Genomic DNA, 19,034 nt, shown 5'->3' with positions numbered 1-19,034 from the left:
AACTGGTTAGCTCACTGGCTTGTAAGCTAGCGGAATTTTCCGCATGAAAAGTTCCGCTTGAGTTGGCGTGGGTGCGAGGATGACATAATTTACTTCATGGGCCTCGTGGATGCGGAAAGCAAAAAGCAGGCTTAAATGTTGTGAAAATGAATAATAGGTGTGTAAAGGTGACTACAGGAGTGATATTTCATGTCTACAGAGATATAATAATGTTAAAACACATATTTAGAAAGTCATAAGCAGGTTTTCTATGTTCTAACTACGAAAATATTTCATATATTAACATTTACTCCTATTTTGTGTAGACATTGCTGCTGTTTTGTAGGTTAGCTTATGGTGCTGTGGAGTTACAGCAAGAAAGCTAAATGCTAATAGTTGACCCTGCTTTACGGTTAACAGGCAGTGCCACGCCCAGTTGAATAGTGCTCAAGAGTGTGTGTGAAGAGAAGTGAATTTGGGTGATAGGGCTGCAGGTACTCCGGTTTCCTCCCACATTCCAAAATCATGCTAGATTAATTGGCGACTCCAAATTGTCCATAGGTATGAATGTGAGTGTGAATGGTTGTTTGTCTATATGTGCCCTGTGATTGGCTGGCGACCAGTGCAGGTTGTACACTGCCTCTCACCTGAAGTCAGCTAGTGAAAACAAGCGGCATAGAAAATGGATGGATGGATGGGTAAAGAATATTGGTATTAATAGTCATATTATAATTTTATATAATTAAAAATAATTGTACATATAATTGTGCAAATGTAAATGTAATGCGATGCTCTGCAAATTGTTGTGCATGCTCAAAATAAACTATACCATTACCAAACAATGATATAGAATTAGTTATCATATTTGTAATATTTTAATTATGGTGACTGCTTTATTAACAGACTGATGAGAAATATCATAGTGAGGCATTCAGGTATTTTCTTCCTAGAGCTAATAATAATTGTTCTAAGTTTTCTTTCTTTCTTTCTTTTTGTTTAAGCAAATTAAATATAAATATCAAAGGAAGAAAGGAAATAAAACTTGTGAGCCAACTTGCCAATGTTGAACCGTGCCTTTGAAAGTAGAACAAACTTGAGAAATAAAAAGTGGCAGCTTATGGCAAACTGCACTTCAGAGAATGCAACCCTTTTTTCTTTCTGCCACATGTGACAAGTGAGCCATGCAGCTTTGCAGAATAATACATCGCTGTGTGTAATTATTTCTTTTCAAGTCCATACAATAAAAAAAAGACTTCATGCTTGCTTCTTGCCAAGGCTGGAACAGCAAGAGCTATACCTTCCAAAATATTCTCTCTTAAGACTTTGACATGCATATCTGTCTGCATGTCAGCCTCGCAACTTTGTAGACATCTTTGGTTTTAATGAAACAGATCTGGGAACTACACATGCAATAGGTGTTGTGATGACACATTTCCACAAAGAATGTGTCAAACTTTTATTTTAGTCTTAATTATTCCCAGTTGAAACCACACTGACAAGATTTGACAAGTGCCCTTCAAAACAAGACATAGACCGTGCTGATTTTCACAACAATACTTATAAGCATGTTGAGTAATTTTGGCTGTAAATGCAAGCTAAGTGTGTGCCTATTGCTTTTGTGCATTACATGAATGAATGTGGACCATGTCTTTGGTATTCTGAGGAGTGAAAGAACGCTGTTTGGTTTGAAATTCTCCTGCTGCACTGCGGTCACAAGGGGGTAGCATTGACACAGTTGTACGAGGCCTTCATCTGGCAGCCCAGAAGCAGGACAAACTGCATTTGATGTAATTGAGGTCTTAGACCTCTTAGAAAAGCACAATATTGGTTTGTATGTGGAAATGTTCAAAGAACAATGGATTTACATAAGTGGATATAAAAGTGTATTTGGAGCTTCTCTGGCATGTTAACCACTCTCTAAACATCAGGGAAAGGGGCTCCTTCAAGACGAGACAGGTAATTTGAGGCACTTGGCTTGAAATATAATGGAATGCAGTAGTGGGATTAAATGTGTGACTATAAGATTCAAACTTGACTATTCTTTGCTTGGTGATTCACCCATGCTAATGTATTTGCAGCTATTTCAAGCTTAGTGCAGGAGTCCCAACAAATCAGCAAGCACCATAAAAATAAATTATTGGAACTATTTTTTAGCATTGTTTAGAATTACAAATAGGATTACTTGATGTATCAACATGGAAAAAAAGCTGTCAGAGAAAAAATATAATTATGACCTTCAGTCGGCATATATTGAGCTGCTAATTATCAATCATTCTGCCGCCACCCAAGTATTCCCCTAACTAACATTTTTGTCTATCCATCTTATCGTCGAAAGAAATACTTAAGAGTACGAATCTGGCAGGGACCCATAAATAAAGGTTACCTATTTGCATATTCAGTTTATCATGAATATTGCATACTCTGTACATAAAAATTCAAATGCAGCGTTTATGAAATATGATCATGCTGCAAATGTGTGAAGACACAGAGCACAACCCATTCACACACAGGGGATTTAGAGCTTCCCTGGGTGATTAATAAAAAAACATGAAATAGATATTAGACCAACGGAGAGTAACTTTTTTTGTTTTCCTGTCGAGCATCAAGAAATTAATCTCAACATTTGCCTTCCTCTGAAAAATATTTCCCAAACATCAAATTTGACTTGATGTCAAAGTAATGACAGATTACCAGTAATATTCCAGTGAGGCATTGACATATTTAAACCCATGCCTTTATAACAACCACCTCCAAAATAATGACACTCATAAAACAAGTATGCCTCACTGACTTGTCCCTCAGTGGTCATTCTCAATTTGAGTGATCTAATATGACCATGCATAAACACACATCACATCATGCATCTTCACTGTTTAACATTCAGGCATTAAATGAATGAATGTCAGATAACACTGATGTATGTCAAATGACTGCTGCAACTTTTTCACTATGCAGACACCTGCATGTGTGACATTGGCTGTTTTGGTGCATATTTCAAGTCGCTGGGAGGAATAACGCCATAAAAGGAACAAACGCTGCAGCAAGTGTCTCATCTCCTCTCGTGAACTAGTTAACCTGAAAGAATAGCGTCGACAAATGTGCTTCAGCAAAAGCAAATTACCTGGGTTTTGTGGAGGGGAACTAATCTCTCCAAGCATGACAGTGGACAGGAAAGACCTCTTACTGTTATTATGATGTGTCGGCTTGTGTTAGATAGAGGGCCTTGATGGCCGCATCAGGAAGGAGCATCAAAGCCCTTCCACCATGACAGCGCTCTGATGGATGTACGGGTGGCAAAGGGGCCGGCAGGATGGAGGTTAGATTGAAGATGAGAAGAAGGAAGATGATGTGTGGTGCAGTGGCAGTTAAATGTAATAGTAAATACATATAAATGCTTACATTGGCAGTGAGCCATACCTGTCAACATTTGCATTTGAAAATAAGAACATAAGAGAAATACCCCCCACCCCCTATGCTGGACGAAAAAAGACCTGATTACCAACTGCCAGTGAGTGGCACCACTGACCTCACAGATTGCAACTCAAGCATGTGTACCATCACCACTGTCACTTGCAGGGCTGTAGTGGATTTTTTTTCTTTTTCCGAGAGTTCAAATATGTGAAATTTATGAGAAAGTATATAAGCAAGAAGGTGATGGGAAAGAAGATCATAATACAGTAGGTTACTGGGGAAAACGGGAGGGCAAAGACACATAGCCAGGTTGCAGACAGGAAACCATTCATTCATTCATTCATTCATTTTTTACCGCTTTTCCTCACGAGGGTTGCGGGGAATGCTGGAGCCTATCCCAGCTGTCTTTAGGCGAGAGGCGGGGTACATCTTGGACTGGTCGCCAGCCAATCACAGGGCACATATAGACAAACAACCATTCACACTCACATTCATACCTATGGACAATTTGGAGTCGCCAATTAACCTAGCATGTTTTTGGAAAGTGGGAGGAAACCGGAGTACCCGGAGAAAACCCACACATGCACAGGGAGAACATGCAAACTCCACACAGAGATGGCCGATGGTGGAATTGAACCCTGGTCTCCTCGCTGTGAGGTCTGCACGCTAACCACTCGAATCTTAAGCAACTTTTTGTATTGGTATCGATCGGTATTGATATCAACATCAATATCATGGATATTTGGATCGATCCGCACTGCATTTGAACATTTGGATTCACACAGTGCATTCATAGCACAGCAAGAAGCACTCCGTATTGTTCGCTAACTGGGAAAGGCATGAGAACCAAGTTTTTTTTGCATACGTTATTAACATAAACCCAGAATACACGCTAACCCGGGTGTCCCACTGTATATTTGGAAATAAGAATTTGATATTATAGATGGTTAGAAAGCAAAAATACAACAAGGTTTTAAATGATAATTTGGTAGAAGTACTGTCGACACACAGAAGCACTTGTTGGTGTGTTGACATGTTCTTTCCCTCATCTGAGAATCAACACAGCTTGAAGGTATCTTATTCACACCCTACGCACTAAAATATTAATAGCCAGTTTTTCTCCATGTCAGCAAATGGTAATTTTATTTCCCGTGAAGAAAGGCACATTTCCCTGTTAACACCAGTCCCCAACGTTGCTCCTCATCTTGTCCCTTTGTCCCATGAGACAATCATTTGGGGGAAGAGTTAAGGAGAGAGATGGTGCTCCTCTTTGGCTTGGGAAGGATTGGGGGTGGTGACGCACAGTAGGGCAGGTGTTGTTGACTTTACACAGGGGAGTCTCACCAGGCTGCAGTGCCTGGCCTACATCCATCTCTGTACCATGGGAGATAAATAGAAAAATGTGACCCAAACAGTCTAACATTACGACTAGAGCAGGGATGTGTTCCAACAATGGAGGGGTAAGGAGGGCTCACCGTATCATTACTAAAAACAAGGTGCACACAGCAATTAATTCCAACTCTAAATTAATGTCTACCACATGCAGAATTGCTCTCTGTGGCCACAGGAATACATTAATAGCGCAGAATAGAGAAAATAATGGAATTCACAGCCATGCTCCTGATAAAATGGGCTTCAATGTGGGCTCATTTCTCGATCAACATTTTTGTCATCTCGCAAACTTTAATTTTTCAGCCTTTATTGTATAAAATGGTGTGATCTTTCGACTGCCCTTTGTCTTGGAAGAAAAATTAATTCTCATTTGCATTACCACATCTAAATGTCAGCCACCGATATTTTGTTAGACATTAGTAAAGCTGGCAGCCAGAGTCACAGGATAATTGCACTCAGCGTAGCAGAGGGATTTACATAATTTCAGATAGCAATTAAAGAATCCTTGGGAATTTTCTTCCCACCCGCTCTCTCTCCCTCCAGCTCACTTTGACAAAAGAAGCATTCGTTTACATTAAACTCCATGCTCCTTGCTGTTCATTTGCATGAAATTAAAGGTTTTCATGATCTTGAACAGTGGGGTAACATTTAAAATGCTGTTTTAAAAGCCCTCACCTTGGAATAATGAAACACTTCTATTTTTCAAAAGTCAGTGGGAGTTCATTGACTGCCAGTCCAAAGCAAAAGTTTCTTTTCTGCAGTCAAAGAAACTACATTGTCTTGACAAAATTAAAAAATACAACGTTTCTTTCTTATATTGACTCCCTTGATCCTCTTCACATGATCCCCAACATTTGTGGTCTGAAAACTAAATTCACTCCCCGATAGAACATGCACTGAAATCCCCTTCAAGCTTTTTTTCCTGGATAGTTGAGGACACATTTGCCAGTGCTGCGAAGATAAACATCCTATGTACAGTATCTTTAATTAGGTCCCTGTGGGTCCCAGTTTTATCTGCCATGCTGATTAGAATAAACATTAGCTTGCCCGAGCCCTCACTGTGATAATATGAATTGGTGTGTGGTAAAAGACAACATATAATGGTCCACAATTTCAAAAATTCAAATTCAAAGCAAAATCCATGTTCAAATCCTTTGTGCCTTGGTGTGGTCTGTCTGACACACTTGATATGGGGATGGATCATCAGGATTAGTTAAACAGAACTCCTCTCTTGGGGGGTATGTGTAGCTCAGCATTCCAATGTGCATAATATTATCAACTGTACTTGACAACAGCGGGAGTTTACGTCTGGCTCTCCCAAGTCATACTAGTTCACGCTTTTGTATTTAATCAGTCAATGCACTCTCTGATCAGATGGAAATGCCACCGCAATTACTGAAAAAAATCCTGATGAATAGTAAGGCTGTGTGAAAAGACAATAAAGATAAATAAAAATCCTCAGCAGAGCAATACCCTTCACACTTCTTCCTTGATTCCCTCTCCATCCTTAGCGGCATCACAGAACATTTTCACACTAGTCGTCCCACCGCTGTAAAATAAATTGTGACAGTAACTCAATATGAAGTGAAATAGCTGAGAAAGCCTTGAGTTCACTTGCGCTGACAGTGCTGTTTAATTCCATCTTGTGCCAGCCTGACATTTCTGCTGCCACTAAATATTAAACATGTGTACCCGTTTCATTTGCATCTGGTAATGAGGTGGGAGACAGCACCCAACTGGTCAAGCCTGTCCCTCCCTCCCTCTCTCTCTCTCATGCTCATGCTTCTCTGCTTTCTCCCACACGGATGAGGGAAACCAGCACAACTAACTAGAGAGGAAGTGTGCTTAAAGACAAAATGGAAGCACAGGGAAGATGGAGGGGAAAGGTGAAGGGTAGGGTAGGTTTTTATGTACATGTTTGCACTCTCCAGAATTCACAAAAGCTGGCTGAAATGAGCCCAGCTCTCAAGTAATGTCTGCTTAGGCTGACATTTCTCCTGGAATCTTTTAAGATGCATTCCTTGCTACAAAGTGCATTAGTGGAAAGAGCAGAAACACAGGCACAAGAAGGGAGGGTTAAATGTGATTGCTCTAAATGTCATCACATCTTCATAATGCAATATATATTCATGATGTGGCAGTCCAGGAGGGCAGACACCACAGTTGTGTTCTGTAATTCAAAGGTTTTATCCCTATTTTGATTCCCATACACTGTGGGTAAACACTTCTTATGTCATAGTTACCACTTTTACTATTATTGCAAATCCCGATATATTGAGGACTGAAGTTCAAAGTCTTACATTACACAGGGAACCAATTCAAATAAATGTTTGGTGCCTGAGATTTTACATCTGCTTTCTGTGTAGATTCAATTTACTGAATATGACCTTCATTTCTTTGTGGCAGCTCTAATTTTTTCAGATAATGTAGTTATTTCATGAGCACAACACATGCGTTTCCATTTAAGGTCATTAACAGAGTTATGTAAATAATCAAACACAGTGGATCTGCATGTTTTGTAGGAGTGACATTCCAGGTCCACCAGTGAATGTCACTGGAGACGCCCATAAAAATATGTATTTTTGACACACTAACCATTTGTTTTTACTGATGTCACTAAAGAAGTAGTAGTTAGCAATTGTGCATGGGGAACACCAACACAGCATCCTGGAAGATGTATCAAATTTGTCTAAAACAATGGCTTGTTCCCCATTATATAATTATACAGTAGATCCCGCTTCCCCGCGGGTTAGCATTTCTTGCCTACTAACGAATGTTGAAGATCATATGTACATCCATATATTTTTTTTAATATAGCTCACTCCTGCCGCTCCAAACCCTCCTGCTCGCTTGACATCAAATTTCTCAAATTTTTGATCAACATTTGCAATAAATGTGACTTGGAATTCACCATTGATGAATAATGATTGCAGTCACAGGCTAACGATACAACCATGCTTACATATGTTGTGGGGCAGCCTCTAACTGACTCTGCAGCAGCTAGCAGTAGTACGAGGTTCCCCTGTTCTGCACTCGGACACTGTGTCATCCCAGGTAAGTGTCGGCAAAGGTGTTTGTCCAAGCTGCATCTGCATAATCCATACTGCCTGCCTGTTGCACTTCCAGTAACAACTTAATGATCACATAGTAACTTGTATTCAGCTCCCTTAGTGCTGAAGCCAGATTCTTATGAGCACGTTTGAGTTTTGTGCTTCTGTATGATGTGTTCAAGAACTGCCGAACATAGTGTGCAATCTCAATTTGATGAAAAAACAATTAATCAATAAAGCATACAGACATAATCATGTAAAAAGGGTGGTCCTTTTCAACAGTTGTACATGTATGCTGTATATTTGACTTGTATTATTATTGAATGTGTGGGGAATTATTGTATGTTTTCATATTTCTTTATTCATTGCTTTCAGTGGAAAAACACCCTGTCAGTGAGGACATGCACTAGTTTGTGATGTGTCAAATCAAAGTCAAACCCTATTGAGTAAAAAAACACACAAAACAGTAGAAAGACAATTAGTTGCGTATGTGCTTCTGCTTATGAGGCTTCCCATATTTATTTTCCACTCATAAGAGCAGTTAAGCACATTCATCAGTCATCAACAATTGTGTCCACTCCCGTGCCTCCGGTGGGACTATGTGTCCTGGGGTTTACTGTTGCTAGCTTGTCATGTCCACGTCAACAGCACTTATCGCCTTCTGTCTGAGAGCCGAGGCATTTCCCGGCATTTAGCTGCCTGTTTGTCTTCTCCTGATTTTCCCCTCCAAATCTGTCACTTATAGTCTTCACCTGACACCTCACAGACTGTTCCTCTCTCAAACACTGTCAAAACACCAAGATCCAAGAGCAAAAGATAGCAGCAGGAAACCACAGATTGCCACATGTTATATACTCATCATACACGGCAAACAACGGCCTGTGCAGACAAAGTGTTCAGAGATTCTTCACAACTTTCATCAACATGCTGACTGCTATCCAAATAAGAGAAAACGAACCATTTGTGTTCACACATTTGGTTTTGCAGCTCATTTGGACTCAGGTGCTGCTTTATTTTGCTTCCATTGTTGCCTACCAGCATTTTCACATCACTCAGATGTTCATTGTCTCCTTTTTCGAGCACTGGCATTAAAACAATGCATTTCTCAAAGAATGTCTGGCGCAGAATCACACACTTTTGTCTGTGCGTTTTTCTTTTTTTGGCCTTTCTTCCACCGTGCAAAGCCGCCCATTATTTCAATAAGCTCTTTAGTTTAATACATTATTGATCTCAAGGTTGAACTACAGGCCATTGTATTACCGGGATGCTAAAGCCCATCTTGGCATGACACTCATGTACATGTGAAGAATTATACCAATTATGAAGTCAACCAACAGCAACCTCAAAAAGCAATCAATTGTCACATTGGAAAGCATTTTGTCCCACATTGCTATTGGCTTTGTGGTTACACCGAAGGGGTGGGCGTTGGATGTTAAATGACCTGCAAATGTGTTGTCCACTTGAACAAATAAATGCCTCTTCCCATATGGAGGCCTTTTTCCCCCCCAGGAAAAAATAATGTATGATGCCACCAGGTAGCTGTAATTACCTTGAAAATAGTCACATTTTCACAAGGTGGAAGATTTCTGTACATTTCACCCTGATTTGATGAGCGTGCCCACCATGGGTGTGTCGCCGATGGCAGATTAGCAAGAACTCCACAAATAGTTTGACAGCACCAGGCAACCTATAACTCACAAATTAATTCATATCAGGAAAACAAGACTGACATATTTAATTTTCAGTTGGCAGTACACAGACAGTGGTAACATTAACCGTTTGACTGCTGCATTGACTGGCCACAACATTGGCTACACCTGTGCAGTAGCTGCATCGAACACTCTATGGTCAAATATTTAACTCCTCTCAATATGCTGCACGTTGCAATCTTAAACTTGGTTTGTAAGCGATGCATTTCACAAGAGAGCTGTATACGCCTTGCTCTGTCACTCCTGGTGTTTTTTTTAATTGTCTGCTCTCTTTGGCTGGTGAGATAAAGTCACTTGGAAAACTTGCTTCAGGTACTGAACGCAGTCCCTTTTGAGGCTGACAGATGATTTCCCTGTATGCCATCATTGCATGTTTGCATGAATCACCAATTTCACACAGATAGTTCAAAAAAAATAATTAAATAGTCTCTTAATAATAACTCTTACAGATCACATACATACATACACATATGGTGGAATATTAATAAATATGGCAACTTCTGATCAATCCATGTCAAAATAATGGACAATCCCTTTACAGATACAGATAATTTAGATTTTTAACATAGTCAAAATATCTCATCATACTTAATATAACACTAATAATGTGAATATTTTTGCGGTGAGATACTAAGAATTTGATTTTGAAAAACTTGTTAAGTCAAAGGGGCTTCTCTTGAGTAACATGTCAACTGAATCGAGCTTTTCTTGACATGTTATCTAGTTTTTAAGCTGCTATGTTATTTGTAAAAGATGACTTATCTTGTTTTGAGAAAAACACTTAATTCAAATTAAGACAACAAATCCGCTTTATTGAAAACTACAGACTACAGGCAATTTTTCTGACATTTCTATCAAATCTTGTCCATGTGATACAGAGGAAAAATAGAAGAAAGCTCTGGATTTTTTATTCCTTTTCTGTTTTTTTGTTCTCTGGATATATTGCAGTACATTAGTGAAAATAAACAAGCTGACATCAATTACTGTGTCTGCCATATTCAGCCTAAATAACCCCTCTCACTACAAATGCAAAAAATATGTTTGGTGATGTCTGAGAGAAAGTGAAATGCAGTGAGGTTTATGGTTGGTGACACTATTATAATTAGCACAGAAAATCTTCGAAAACAGCATCAGAAAACTGGAATATCAGAAAGTTTTCAACCTAAATGTTCACGACTGCTAAAAACAATAAGTTATGAGTTAACAGCTAATAGTAGAAAGTCCCAATGAATCAAATGCTTCTCTATAACTAAAATCTGGCTTGCAGTGCGTATAGACCCCTGACACATGTTCTACAAGCTTTGTTGTCACTCAAAGGTTATCATACCAGCTCTAAAATATGGTTACTACTTATCTATCCTGAAATGCATTGTGAGTAGTAATAACTATTATTATTAACTCATTCAATCCCAGACATTTTAAAAGGACAACCCCTTTTGTACCGGTCATTTTAGATGATTTTGACAGACAGATTTTTTCAAAGCGCATAGAATATTATGTTCTGTGGCTATGCAAACATTGTGCCTACCAAAAGAAAAAATAGACTCTCCGCATTTTTCCATTATTTAGTAATCATCAAAACATAGGGAAGTTTCAGAAAAATATCAGTTTCATCTCGTCCAAAAATGTAAAAAACTTATAAATACATCTTGGGATTGGGCGTTTTGGTTCATAAAAAAGTATAAATGCATCTTTGGTAATGAATGAGTGCTTGGCGACTATAGTCCAGGGTCTACCCCAACCAGGGACGGCGCCAGGAATTCTGGACCTTGAGAAGCATTTGAACAAACCGCCTCTCCAATTGGCACCCATTTCAAATAAGTATGTTGTACACTCTTCAGTATAGGAAAAACTATTTGAGGAAATAAAGTATGCTGTTTTTGTGTAAACTAATAACATCTTTCTACATAATTCAATAAAATAATGACATTCTTCAGTTACCATTTACTTAGTGCTTGTAATATGCAACTTTTTATCCTCGTCTTATTCAATGGGAGCAATTATCGAGGCCAGCAGATATTCTCCTTGCCCATACATCTTTTTTTTTTAGATTTGGCGTTACCTGTTTGTTCTTGTTAACAAACACATTATAATGGGACTGTTTGTGTAGCTTGTTGTTCCAACTCCATACAGTAGTTGACATCGGAACTCTGCTTCTCATACGTACTTACTGCAACAGTTCTTATATAGTGAGATATAAGATGTTCAATGACTTGTAAATTATCTTAAAAATCAGCATACACATACATGGACCCCAGGAAACATCCACACTACCCACCCAATTTTTGAAAATCTCAACTCTGGCCGGAGTTTTGCGTCATGGCCAATTATGCAAATTAGACAATGACTAGACGAGTAGCACTCCCACCCCCTCTGCACCCCAATGGCATAGATAGATTACAGTCTTGTGGGAAACACTGCCTTGTGTGTTCACAATATAAGCAAAGCAGAAAACCTGATAACCTGTAAACATTTGGAGAATGTAACCACCTGCAGGGTTCTGCAGAGAACCATGCCTCGTGAAAAAGTACAATTAAGGTCACCTTTATTGTTTCCAATCTAAATCAACTGCTTGACATATAAGTGACATTTTAATGAAAATTCTCGACAGGTTATTTTGAATAGTTTCGTAAAAGATGCAGAAGGTTGAGCAGTGGTGAATTGCAAGTGTCTTTTGGGGACAGGTGGTGTGATGGGTGTATGGAATCCGAGTCAAATAAATGAAGTGGAGATGGTAATACAGTGTGTTCCACAGAAGAGTGACAAGCCTGTTCCTCCCATAAAGCAGCTGAGCTGGCATTAAACAGACAAGACATCCAGTTCAGTCAGTTATCAGGCCAGGAATAATGAAGGAACGGGCCGGCAGACCAGGACCAGTCACCCTAGTCAGCCAAGTGGAGAATTTAATTTCAAGAAGGTATCTCTGCAGCCAAGCATTTTCCCATTGGAGGTCCATTGGTGCTTGGGTGAACATGGACAACTCAGTGCACCCGAATATGAGTCTCACCGGCACTGACATAGATGTGTGCTGATGGATTTCAGTGCGGATGGGAGAGCGAGTGACTGAGTGGTTTCAGTTTGGTAGGGCTATTGAAGAACAAAGGGAGCGATGACAAGCAAGAACACTATCACTGAGCTTCCTTGTTTTCCACCGCCTTGGTGTGTATAATTATTAAATTCAAGGCTGTGGAATGAAGAATGGGTCCATCTCACCCAAAGAGGAGGAGAAACTATTATTTTTATTTAATGGTACCTATCCCTGCTGCCGTCTTCATGTCTATGTCTACTTTTCTTCCTCCAATACATTATACATTTGTTTGTCACGCTAAAAGGTCAACTTTGGATCTATTCAACTGATTAGATTTTTCAAGGCTCTAGCTTCAAATGGCTATACACGGCACATGTAATTATGTTAGATGTGGAAGGCCTACCTGTTGTTGGGTTGTCGCTGTCTGTTCGTTCTGCAATTTTGTTGTTTGAAATTGTATTTTCAAAATTTCCAAGTAGTTAGAAATTGTACAAAACAATTGTTAGCAATATGTGTGTTCTTCCAGCAACAGTATTAATACGCTAGATATGCATGGAATTGTAAGTAAATACTTTTGGCAACTGTGTTTTTAGTATGTTTGACTGTGTGTTCAGCCTTGTTAGACTCATACTGAATAGTTCCACATTTCAAGCAGTGTCATAAACAGCAATGATGCATGCATAGGGAGAAAAAGTTAGAACAATTCCAAGACCCCGACAACAGACTCAGCCAGATAGTTTTTGTAACGTGTGTTGGTAGTTAAGTTCTACATTGCAGACATGATTGTTTTTTGTTTGGCACACCTGCGGATTGTGGATGGAGCGTGATACCCAAGACATCAGTTTGGGCAAGACACTACACTGCACGGATTGATCTCTGCGGGCTACAATAGGACTAGCCACAGCTGATCAGCTTTTGTAATTTTGTGAGGCATTTACTGGCTTATGCCAGAATCAGCCAAAATCAGCCAAATCGCATTTCATATTTGCCTTACAGGGTCAGCTCACAGTGACATCAGCATTTTTCTGTCCTCTGACTGGCTCAGGTACAAAGTAAACTGCTTGCCATTAGTCTCTATATACACACAAAAAAAGCTTTGCAGTCATGTTGTTGTTATCATAGACCAATGAGTGGTCCACTGCCGTTTTCAGTCGGTCATCATAAAATGCACATTACATCTGTGCTATTTCTTTGCTACACCACCACAAAGTTTGTGCCATATTTATGGGCGACTTGACATGTCATTCATCCGATACACAGTTAGATTGTCTTTATATATGCTGGAGAAGAGCAGGCTATAAATAGATGAGGGTCTCACCACTTTGGCTCACATTGTGTTGAGTGGGGAATTTAAATTTTCATTCAGTTTCATCCCCAGTTTAGGCAAGACAGGTGGACGGCCTTGACATTCATAAAGATGTTGTACTTATCATCCATGTCCAAGTCCAGGTGCACCATGTGGGGGAAACATTTATGCACACTATTTTTTTAATTTGGGGATAAAATTGTATTGTTCCAGAGCAGAAAGCGGGCGGGATACAGTCCTTTTAACATGAAAATATTATAAAGAGTGGATAAATGGGTACAGAAGATGTTATCGTAAGTCAACTGAGATATTTTCCCTATGAATGCTGAATAGGATAAGCAGAATAGAGGGATGGGCAAAAGTCGGAAGCATCAAAAGCCAGTTCCCTGCCAGGGAACCCAAAATAGTTTTTTAATTTTTTTTTCAAGAGGCCCAGAATTCCTGGTTGCGCTCCTGCTACTGGCTCTATGATATGAATTTGAAGTCAAAGTATGTTTTATTTGGGGTTTTAACAATTGGTGACTTAAAAGTACAGAAAATAACAATTTTCCAGTTTGAAACCAAGTTGTCTTCCAAATTGGAAATGCCAGGCTCTTTGCTAATGGTTTGCATGCATGCCCGTTCTTCATTACATGAGAGATGGTTTTGTATTTTTATCTTGTTCGCTGCTTTTTGAGCCAAGGAGCACATTATGCAAGCCTTTGTTTTATTGTGTTCAGCAAATTAATAAATGGGACTCACAGGGGGAAAAATAGATATGAAAATGTGTACTTTGCATTATTGAAAAGCCCATCCACTAAAGGTTACCAGCAGCTATTGTAGTACAATCTGTGAAATGTAATTAGAGTCTCTGTGAGAGAGCAGCACAGATAAAGCTGCCTCTGCCATTATGGACTCCCTCATAACATTTTGCTTCCCCCTGAAACTTATTCTCTGTGAACTAATTTTGCATGACATATTGCATTTCTGCTTCAGCTATCATGAGGCTACCTGTGAATTAAACTGGGTTTGCAATACAGCAAATTTCCAGATTACATTTTGGACATGCAGCTAGCTCATATTTTCTGATTTATTATACAGTATTTCACAGCAAACAACACGTACATTACTGAAAACCATGTTTGCTGTGGAATTGTGCACTTCAATATGTTTTGTATAACATTAGATGTGTATAGACTGAGATATCGGCACTGCCTTAACACACCCTAATGCCTCTTGATTCAGAATTATGATTATCAATCTAAGGTCTGCTTATAGGTTCATACTCAACATATGTAATTTGGTTATTTTTAATTAATTCTTGTGGTCTTGCAAATAAAAGATGAGATGTTGACATGTGGTCAACAAAAAGCACACATCCTTGCTATTTATATAATGCAAGGTGGCAGGACACAACTGGTTCTGGTACTTAGAAAGTTCTCTGCCGGTGACTGAGCAGGATTGTACTTGTTGGTTGATGGGCCAATTTAGAAGAATAGGTGATTGGAGAAAATAACTTCCACCAATCCGCCCACACATTTTCTTCCGCTTATCTCAGTCCGGGGGCCAGCAGACTCAGTAGGGAAGCACATACTTCCCTGACGTTGACCACCTCTTCCAGTCCCACTGGGGGAACACCAAGGCATTCGCAGGCCAGCTGTGAGACGTAATCCCTCCAGTGTGTTCTTGGTGTAGCCTTCTTCCGACTGGCCTGGAAAAACCTGCAGGGAGGCGTTCAGGGGGCAACTTCCAACTTCACATTTGAATTCCTGGCTTCCCCAAAACGAAAAGGGTTCTTGCCAGGCACCATCTTTACAAAGAAGCTCATAGAAATTAGTGTTGTATTTTTTGCATAGGCGTGCTTAATAACTAATAATAATTACAGTACATAACTGTCGAGCAAAGAGGTATGAAGTTAAATATTAACTTAATATACCTATGTATTAACTTATAGTCGCAAAAGCCTATGAAATACAAAAATATACTAATAAATACGTAAGCACTAAACACACATAGAATGGAAATTCATTTTTTGCAGTGCACAAATCCTTCAAGTACATCTCCCAGCCCACCTTCTCCATAGCCAAACAAACTTTCACGTCTGCTGAAAATGACCTATTTTCGGAGAAAAAAGATAATAACTTTTGACCAAACGTCGCGATTGTGTGGGAATCTGCTGTAAATATTATAATAAACATGAAACATTTTAACTGATATTGCTGGTTTCACTTTTTGTGTGTTATAATGAAAGCCAAGAAACCATTTTAGCTATCAAACATGCCAAAATAGCTATCATGCATTGAATATCAACTATAAGAAAAAGTTGTATAATATCACCTTTATAAATAGAAGGTCATGTAAAATTTGAGTCATGCAGTGGCCAAATACATGTCTTTGTTCATTCTTCCTGTTCCCAGATAAGGCTGCACCCATTTTAATGATGTCTCCTCATGAAAGGAGTGATAATAGAAGCCAACCGGGCCAAAAGTTGAACAAAAAGGAGAAATGATTAAGGAACCTTATTAAAAGCAACCTTGTAGATTCAGACGCATGATGGAGAGCACATTATGAGGCCTGATCCTTTTCAAATGACACCACAGTTTCCCGTATACGCCGAAAAATCTGATTAGGGTGACAAGCACTGAGTGATACTGCAAACCTGTTAATAACATGAAAATTAGAAGGGGCTCATGCAAAGAAAGGAGATTAATTTAGCTGGAGTCCATCTTGCGCAAATTGCGAAGTTGTGAATATGTTTTCAGATAATGAGCCTTCCTACTTGTCAGCTCACTTGTCATTTTCTGTAATTAATGTTAAGGAAGACTCCTTCCTGATGGTTCATATTACTCATGTACCAGGAACATTTCTCCCCAGAAATAATTTACATTTATTATCATCAGTCTGTTTGTGTGGTTTATTTCACAGTGGAGTAATTTATTGCAGCAGCATTTCGCTCGCCTTGATTAGTCAGACTGAGATGTAATTTTTTTCCTTGGCCCATGGAAATGGAATGTGTTTTTTAGCATAGCGAGGTACCATCCCGGCTTTATCCCGTGCTAATTTTTCTTTCATTTTTGTCTTTAAACGTACAAGTGATATCCGGTAATTTATTATGCAGCGTTGAATGGATATATAAAGTGTAGTTTTCTTTACACAATGAGCTTTATTCTTGCGGTGCCTGCAGATATCACTGAAACAGATTTAGTCCACACTGATGTGACCATAGCTCAAAAAATAAAAAAATCCTCGCCAAGCATCTGAGCTTGGCTTTCCGTTGCACCGGTAAATTTATAAGCCCACTTCTTAAATGTATTATTCATCCAAGCATGTAAATAATGCATGCCTGGGTTCCACAGTAAATTAACCCTTTACCTTACCAGGGGTACAGGAGTCATTGTTTTGAAAGGCAATTATGTCATTTAATTAATGTTGTAATTAATACTTTAATTAGCTTAAACACCCTGTGACTGGGTGCAACTACTAAGCTGTCTTAATTAAATAGATTGAAGAGTTTCATATTGTTTATTTTTTTATTTTTGTTGTGTCATGTTACAGGGTGGAGAAAGCTATTTACTCAAGGTTGAAAAAATTGAAGTTATTACTCTATATTTCTGCTCATGTACAATTAATCTGTCACATAAACACATAAATAGAAAGACAGATATGTAGATAGAAACTACATTTGGTGGAGTTGCCACTTAACGCTTCAAATTTCGATTTCACACTATCATGTTTTGTTAAAAAATATAGTAATGAATACATCTTGAATAAAATTCATGGTTGAATACAGGCTATTATTTGAGTTTGTTGATTATTTAAGTATATGTTATGGATTTTTTGGCCGAAACTAAACATTTTCAAGCGTGAACACAGCTAAATGAAATAAGATACAACTATAAGGCATTCGGAAGATGCATTCAAAGATGCTGTGATGATACAATGTAGTATATGCTGGTCATAGGTGTCAGTAATGTTACTGGAATGTTCATGTTCATGCCATTCAGTCTGTAATTCACTTATCACGGTCTGGTCTAGAACAAGTTAACCACGATAAAGATTTCTTACTGTCGAGTGGGGAAGTTAGTAAATAACAGTCAAATTTATTCCTAAACTACAGTGGCAGTCAGCCTATCCACAAATGCAGAATATACAGTTTTTAGCCTTGCCTTTCCGTGATCTAAGGTGCTTTCTACAGACTGCATTGTTGAAAAAGGATAGCAATAATAGCACAAGAGTACTGGAGAATTTCCAGCAACGCCAGCTTCGTATTCATAAACTGTGAGCATCTGAACAGCAGTATAATTTCTCAGCCATGCTTTTCCACACAAACAGTAAGAAAAGGGGAAAAATAGAGTGAGAGCATCCTGATATGTTGAAGTCTTTTTATCTGTAGGGTGTTTGTAAATAAATTTGAGCCACATGAAATATTGTAAATACAAGTGAATTGTTCTTAATATTACATGCAAGTGTGTCTGTGGAATACACGGCTTTCTATTTGGTTGCATGTGATTTTATCATTGTCATTAGACCATTCATTGAACTAAGTGAGGAATCCATCAAAAGCTGACAGCAAGCTGTAGACTAATGGCTGTTAGGCTGTAATATTCTTTAATATGATTTTTATTTGCCTTAATTTCATCTTCTTTTGCACGGGTCCCAAATCGGCACCGCTCTCCTGTGCAGATCAGCTTTATACATGCTGTAGGCACCTTGTGGCCCAAGTTTCGAGCAAACTGAAATATGAAAAAAACATTTGGTCTCACAAAGGAGGTGAGCATTTAGAAAGCCCGTAGTGGCAAGCGGGACATCAATTTGTCCACACCCTTATGTTATCTCCCTATCATCAAACACTCCAATAATCTAAATTAAAAATAGTCAGCGGGTTTCAATTTGGTAGTTACACCAAACTAATTTTACACCCCCTTCTCGGTAGTTTTGTCAGTCCTTACACCTCATATGCTGAGAAACAATCAAGCGAGACTGGAATTGCCTGAAACACAACAAAACAAATGAAATGGAAATTAATTTTTTTGCAATAAGATTATCAGGTCGCATGACTATTATCTTCCCCTGCTGTTTATCTCAAGTAACAGGAAAGGATGATTTTACAATTAATAGCACCCTATTGCAATCACGAGATGACACATCTTGAAGAAATGGCCCTTCACATTGCCTTAGCC

The 19,034-nt window shown here is 38.9% G+C and overlaps 1 protein-coding gene across 1 annotated transcript in view; it reads right to left on the bottom strand.

Annotated features, from left to right (window-relative positions):
• Positions 1-3,117, bottom strand: part of LOC131128695 (multivesicular body subunit 12B) — a 62,052-nt gene extending 58,935 nt beyond the window's left edge. The window contains exon 1 of the mRNA XM_078789318.1: positions 3,101-3,117. The gene's annotated coding sequence lies outside the window, so the exon portion shown is untranslated. The remainder of the gene's footprint in view (positions 1-3,100) is intronic.
• Between the last annotated feature and the right edge of the window lie 15,917 nt (positions 3,118-19,034).

The sequence above is a fragment of the Doryrhamphus excisus genome, linkage group LG3, assembly GCF_037039965.1.
Source record: "Doryrhamphus excisus strain RoL-2023G ecotype Guam linkage group LG3, RoL_Dexc_Guam_v1.1, whole genome shotgun sequence".
Lineage (NCBI taxonomy): Eukaryota > Metazoa > Chordata > Actinopteri > Syngnathiformes > Syngnathidae > Doryrhamphus > Doryrhamphus excisus.
Note: the sequence above shows the minus strand (reverse complement) of the source record. Positions and strands in the feature narration are given on the sequence as shown.